Here is a 7,331-nt window from a genome sequence, read left to right as displayed (position 1 = left end):
AATCTTTACTTATTTGTACAAATTTATGAGACGTGTGTACAATTTTGTTACAAGCACAGATTGGCAGAGATCAAGTTAGAGTTTTTAGGGTCCTCATCACCCAAATAATATATATTGTATCCATTAACCAATTTCTCCTCATCCCCACCCCCAAACAGACCCTCACCCTTCTGAGTCGCCATCATCTATCATTTCACTCTCTACATTCACGTGAGTACAATTTTTTTTAGCCCATTTATAAGTGAGAACTGCATAGTGCATGTTTTGGTAATCTACTGCTGGCACATGAAACCACCCCCAAGTTTTGTGGCTTAGAATAACAACTGTTTTTTGTGCCTGCCTGTAATCTGGCCTGGGGTCAGCTCAGAAGTTTTGCTGGTCTTCAAAAAAGCTGGGAGACCATCTCATCGCACCTCAGGCCTTTCTGACTCTAGCTATCCCCTTCCAGCAGTGAAGTTTCTTGAGGGCAGGGGCTCTGTGTGGCTTGGGAAGAGAAAAGAAGAGAGAATTCCCTACACAGGAGTCAGGAAACCCAGGATCTGGACCAGTTTTGCCACAGCATGATGTTCAGGCCAATCCCTTGCTCCTCTCTGCACCTCAGTTTCCCCCTCTATCCTTGAGAGGTTGAACAGATCTTTTGGACCTTTTGAGTGCAGCTGCCCCTCTGCGATTGTGTAGGCAGAGTCTGGCATCTTTGATAAGGTTCAAAGCCTTAGGGCCTCCCCCAACCCACTTTGCCAAGACCCCAGGGCTCAGCCATACCTCAGTACTTGCTATTCCTGGATAAACTGTTTCTAGACTTTGTTCCTTTTCTTGTGTTATTCCCTCTGCTCTTTCTCACTCATCCTTTGAGGGCACAGTGATATCTGTTAAGCCTCATTTGCAGAGGCTGAGTTACCCACCTCCTTGAGAGAGAGACATTCCTCATCCATTTTACACAAGGCTTCTCTCCCCAATTCCCATTTCTCTCTCCACCTTCAACATGGTCACGGCTCCAAGATGCCTGCTACATGTCGCATATTTATCAGCCCTTATAAAACATTCATTGCTCTAGCGGCGGGTTCCTATGTTACCTCCCACTCTCCGTTTTCACAAGCAATGTCCTTGTGCATCTTTCCCTAGGGACCGATAGGAGAGTTTCCCTGCAGTATATGCAGTTAGGACTGGGCCTGCTGGATTGCAGGTATGTTAATCAGTCCAACCAGAAAACAGAAACTACTTGAGTATTCAGCACAGAGGGACCTGGACGTAGGGGATGAGCTACCTGGGGAATAGAAGAGAACACGGCTACCTGGAGGTGGGGAGGCAGCCCAGAAACTAGTCATGGCAGGAAACTGCGACCTTCCCCTGGCCAGAGAAATAGAGAGGAGACAGGTCAGCTGGTAAAGCTGGAATCACAGCTGAGCGTCTCTAATAGAGCTGGCCCTGTGGAGGAGATGCAGGCGTAGCTTGGAGATGCCACGTAAAGCCAAGAGAGAGGACACTCTGGCTTCTCCCTTCCTCTGACAGCCCTCAGCAAGATGGTGGGACAGGAAGTGCCAGATGCACGAGTCAGTGCTCCCTCTACACAGGCACAGCTCAGTGCCAAGCGACACCCCATCGGCTGGTGGTGTCTCTCTCGAGGTGAAGGTGTAGAGCCCTGTCAGGACCTCTCAGAAGGAGTCAGCTTACAAGGGGCCTGGGAAATGCCACCTGCAGGGCTCAGATCACCATGGTAACTGGACAGCAGCAGGAGAAACCTGTCCCAGGGCACACAGGCCTGGGGCTGGCACCTCAGTCAGCTGGGCCAGGTAACAGGACCCACATGCTTTCCAAAACTTGGCATCAGCCACTTTCTAATTTTGGAAGTTGATGGGCATAAAATGGAGTCTCCTTAAAATCTGCATTTTTCTCAGTTACTGGTGAGGTTGAGCCTCTCTTCATATACTGTTCAGCCATTCAAGGGTCTGCTTCCGCAAACTTCCTTTTCTTGGTTTGTAAATACTTGTCATATCATCTAGCTATTAATTCCTTGTTAATCCCTCATCATATTTAGACACTACAAATATCTCCTCTCTACCTGTTCACTTTATCTTTTGTTTAAAAAGAAACCTTTAACTTTCATGTAGTCCAATCTATTATTCGTTGCTTTAAAGGCTTTGTACTTTTGTATCTTGTTAAGAAGTCTATCCCCACTTTCCCAGGCAGCTGCTGAAGATGGCGGAGGGGCAGTTCCTGGTGCTGGATGGCAGAGGCCATCTCCTGGGCCGCCTGGCGGCCATTGTGGCCAAACAGGTACTGCTGGGCCGGAAAGTGGTGGTTGTGCATTGCGAGGGCATCAACATCTCTGGCAATTTTTACAGAAACAAGTTAAAGTACCTGGCCTTCCTCCCCAAACAGATGATCACCAGCCCATCTCGTGGACCCTACCATTTCCGGGCTCCCAGCCGTATTTTCTGGCGCACTGTGAGAGGCATGCTGCCCCACAAGACCAAGCGCGTTCAGGCTGACCTGGACCGCCTCAAGGTGTTCGATGGGACCCACCACCCTATAACAAGAAAAAAAGGATGGTGGTTCCTGCTGCCCTCAGGGTTGTGTGACTAAAGCCTACAAGAAAGTTTGCCTAGCTGGGGCGCCTGGCGCACGAAGTTGGCTGGAAGTACCAGGCAGTGACAGCAACCCTGGAGGAGAAGAGGAAGGAGAAGGCTAAGATCCACTACCGGAAGAAAAAGCAGCTCATGAGGCTATGGAAACAGGCTCAAAAGAACGTGGAAAAGAAAATTGACAAATACACAGAGGTCCTCAAGACCCACGGACTCCTGGTCTGAGCCCAATAAAGACTTTATTCCTTAAAAAAAAAAAAAAAGAAGAAGTCTATCCCCACTTACCAGCTCTCTGACCTTGGCCCAGTCACGTCCCCTTAGTCACCTGGACTGCAGGTCTACCAGCCTCTAACTGCAGAGGCAGGAAGAATGTTGGTCATTTCTCCAGATTTTCCATGCGGCTCAATTTCAAGCTATTGTTTCAGGATGATGTTCTCTGCCTTTGCTTACCAGGCTATGTATCATCACTAAGAAAGACTAGAGTTTTCTGGGGTGTTAACTTCCCAGACAACATACCAGACATTGCCATCACAAACACCACCACAGCTGGAAATAGCAAGGCAGAATATGAAGGACAGATTCAGGTAACAAAACTGGCTTCCAAACCAGGTCTCGCTTAGGGAACTGACAGAAAAGAAAGTAAATAAAAAGTTGAAAGTTAGCATTGCTTGGTTCTCACGTACCTGAAGGGGATATACACACCTCAAGTTCATTTTCATTCCCTTCCTTTTTAAAAAGGATTCAGAAAGTGAAACATTTCATGGTTGCATAGAGACAGACTCTTGGACTCAGTCTGACATGGGCTGAGCTGTGATCTGCCACCATGCACCCTGACTATCTCAGCTGCGGTTTCAGCCAGCTTGAAAAACTTTCCTTAAGAAGCGTCACCTGGAGAGTAGAAATGGACGCGCTTTGCAAGTGTTACAAATTGACTCAGCACCTACTATGTGCTAGGCACCAGGGCTAATTTTTCTCATTTAATCTTCACAAACACTATAGAATGAGGAATTTATTACCCCCATTTTACAAGTGGGAAAACTGAGTGATTCAGAGGTGTAGAGAGACGAAGCCACTTCCCCAGGCTCACGAACTAGGGGTGCTGTTTCCCTGCCCTTAGTTGTGAGCTCTTTAACTGGGGGACCTCAGCTCTATTTGGTATTTCTCAAGTTCTTCAAAACTTGAGACACCTCACTTTCCTCCCCTGGGTTAGAAACAAATTGCACATAGCGCTTTCCATGTCTTCCTGCCCCCACAGCTTAGGCGGCTTAGAAATCCCAGGGATCCCCAAACCCAGCTACAGAGGCCTGGGAAGTCCCGGGAGACAATTATGAGGCGGTTCCCATAGCGCCAAGCAAGTAGAAAAGGGATGGGAGGACTTTCCCTATCCCAAGGGGTAGAAGGCGAGTGACAGCCCCAGAGGCACAGCTTCCTGAGACCACCACAAGATCCAGACACAGCTCCCAGTGACATGTGGGAAGGGGCTCTGCAGGGTGGGAGATTGTCCCACAGCCCCGGCCTCCACTCCCTGGACTTGAAGCCATCTGTACCCCCGTGGGTGGACAGAACATGGAGATGCTGGAGGGCAAAGCCTGGGAGTCAGAAGGTGTCACTGGGTGGTTTAGAATAAACACAGCTGTGGACAAGTGCTCTGCGGCTATCCTTAGGAGTTGCCTGCCAGCTTAGGCTAAGGGTCCTGGGCCATGACTTGGGGTAGTGCTCTCAGATGTCCCCTTCCTCTTGAGACTGGATAGAGACTATTCTCCTCCAAGCCCCATTCACAGAAAATGCCCAGGTCCCAGCCAGCAGGGAGTTGAAGGATCCAGGGCTGATGCTTCTCAATTTAGGCTCATGTCACCTGATGAACAAGACATTAGGTGACCCCCAGAGCAATGGATCTCCTTTCCTTTCTTAAAAAAAATGGTTATCAAGGGGCAGGTGCAGTGACTCACACTTGTAATCCTAGCACTTTGGGCAGGTGCAGTGACTCACACTTGTAATCCTAGCACTTTGGGAGACCAAGGCAGGTGGATGGTCTGAGCTCATGGGTTCCAGACCAGCCTGAGCCATAGTGAGACCCTGTCTCTAAAAAGAGCTGGGCATTGTGGCAGGCACCTCTAGTCCCAGCTACTTGGTGTTTTTTTTTTAGAGACAGAGTCTCATTTTATCACTCTCAGTAGAGTACTGTGGTCACAGCTCACAACAACCTTAGGCGATTCTCTTGCCTCAGCCTCCCGAATAGCTGGGACTACAGGTGCCTGCCACAATGCCCGGCTATTTCTTTGCAATTTGGCTGGGGCTGGGTTCGAACCTGCCACCCTTGGTATATGGGGCTGGCACCCTACCCACTGAGCCACAGGCGCCGCCCAGTGCCAGCTACTTGGCAAGGGACAAGAGAATCATTTGAGCCCAAGAGTTTGAGGTTGCAGTGAGCTATGACACCACGGCACTCTACCCAGGGCGACAAAGTGAGACTCTGTCTCAAAAAAAAAAAAAAAATGGTTATCAAGTTGCAGGTTGTTAGAACTGGAAGGAACCTCAGAGATGGTCACACTGAACCTGCCTTATGGTGCACCTGGGAAAACACGCTTAGGGAGGGCAAGTAAACCGCACAGCACAACAGCTGCCACTCGGGGCCTACATTCCCAGCAAAGGTCTCTGCTTACATGATTCCTCATAGCCATGTGATAAAAGTCATCACCCCCATGAGGCATCTGGGGATGCAATGAAACCAGAATAGTCCTCTAGAATTTGAAAACTTACACGCATAGCCCTCTTATTTTTAAAAATTTCATCTTGATTCACTTCAGCTCATAGGGTTTACAGAAATATTGTTTCTTTCAAGAAAACAACAAAGAAATGATGACTTCCCATGTGAAATCCCTGGGAGATGGGGGACTCAAGACACGTTCTGTGTCTCGTCTCAAAGAGCCCATGAGGAAGCAGAGAAACCCCAAACCTAATGTTTTCCAGGGTGCACCACTGCGAGGCTGGAACAAATATCAAAGGAAGCTGTGACTTTAGAGATGACTTACATGCAACTTGCAGTTTTGTCATTGATCTCTTGTGTGACCTTGGGCAGGCACTATCCCACTGTGTTCCTATTTGATCCCCCAGAACTGTGGGGGGAAGGAGGAGGGATGCTCTCTCAGTGCCCTCCCAGCTGAAGCACTGACAGGGACCCTGGCTTTCCTCACTGCTGTCCCTGGACACCACCTCCCCAGCCTTTCCTCCATGCTTGCAAAACCTGGGAAGGGGGAGGGGTGGGTGTCTCTCTTCCATTAAGCTCAGATTTATGAAAGTGACTTGTCCACATTTCTCTGGAGAGTGACAGCTGATAAATAAGGAGTTCCTGAGGTGCTCTGTCCAAATCTGACCATGGCAATCAGGGGAAAGACAAATAATTTCCAGATTACTCTGGGTTGAGGTAGCTGCTCAAGGATGATGTTAATTCTGCTGTTTACAGAAATAAGTCCAGTGTGAGTTAAAGCTTTTTAGTGTTTAAAACCAGATGGTATTTCCTGCTTTGATCAGCCTCAGAGCTTTGGTTCCCATGGCAACCTTCAAGTTCCAACTACTGCAACTTCCCCGTTCTCCAAGCTTCTTCCTCTTCTACTATCAGGCCAGGGTCTCTGGAGAATAAAGCCACTAACTAGCTTGTGCATAGCACTTTACAGTTTATAGCACACTCCAGCATCTGTTATCTCATTTACTGCTCACCACAGCCTTGGCAGATTTTATAGATGGGAAGTGAGGCCTCAGAGATGAGGTGATCTGCCTTCTTAGCCCTCAGTGGGACTCTAACTTAACTTTAAGATGCTGGACGTGATCTGGGGGTTTACTCTGCCAGGATAAATACGAATGTAAATACCTGCCCTGCAGACCTACTTTGCTCGTGATTACTAAATTGTCAATTCCATAAATGAGGTGGGTCTAGATCAAAGTATGTCATCTTTAGGACGGTTACTTAAGTTCTCTGTGGCTCACTTTGCTTGTCTGTAAAATGAGTGGTAATAATGGTACCTCTGGATGGATGAGAGGATTAAGTATGCATGTGAAACTACAATCAGTGCTTACTGGAGTTGAAGGAGAAGGCTAGGTGAGTCTTAGCTCTACCCTAACTACCCGTGTGACATTGCTTGCAGAGCCTGTGTCCCACTTCTCCTCTGTGTAAGAGGAGCCAGCATCAGAGTGTTCACATGCATGCTGTGCATGCTAAGATCAATGCGCCACCACGTTCCATGCTGAGGTGCATCGATGCATCCCCTGGGGACCATGCAGGGCCTGTGTTTCTTATAAGTGTTCGCGGACCACAGTTTGTTTTTGTTTAGAGGCAGGATCTCACTGTGTCACCCAGGCTGGAGTGCAGTGATTCAATCATAGCTCACTGCATCCTTCAACTCCTGGGCTCAAGCGATCCTCCTGCCTCAGTTTCCCGAGTAGCTGAGACTACAGTTGCTCACCATCATACTTGGCAAATTTTTTTTTGTATTGATATTGGGATGAAGGGGATGGGGTGGCAGATGGCAGGTCTGGCTTTGTTGCCCAGGCTAGTAGTAAATTCCTGGATTCAGTGATTCTCCTGCCTCAGCCTCTCAAAGTGCTCGGATTGCAGGCATGAGCCACTGCGCACAGCCTCCAGACCACACTTTGAGAGGGAAGGCTGTGGCTAGACAAGCACCACGCAAGTGTTATGAATGATTAATCACACAGAGAGCCATGCCACATCAGTAGAAAGCTCAAGGAGCCTGG

General features: G+C 48.5%; 1 pseudogene across 1 annotated transcript; it reads left to right on the top strand.

The window, feature by feature from the left end:
* The first annotated feature begins 2,196 nt into the window (after positions 1-2,196).
* On the top strand, positions 2,197-2,842 carry LOC128561824 (60S ribosomal protein L13a-like; annotated as a pseudogene). The gene has a single exon (XR_008373351.1). The product of XR_008373351.1 is annotated as a 60S ribosomal protein L13a-like (transcript).
* The last annotated feature ends 4,489 nt before the right edge of the window (positions 2,843-7,331 follow it).

Source organism: Nycticebus coucang, chromosome 2 (assembly GCF_027406575.1).
Source record: "Nycticebus coucang isolate mNycCou1 chromosome 2, mNycCou1.pri, whole genome shotgun sequence".
In the NCBI taxonomy this organism is placed as follows: Eukaryota; Metazoa; Chordata; class Mammalia; order Primates; family Lorisidae; genus Nycticebus; species Nycticebus coucang.
Note: the sequence above shows the minus strand (reverse complement) of the source record. Positions and strands in the feature narration are given on the sequence as shown.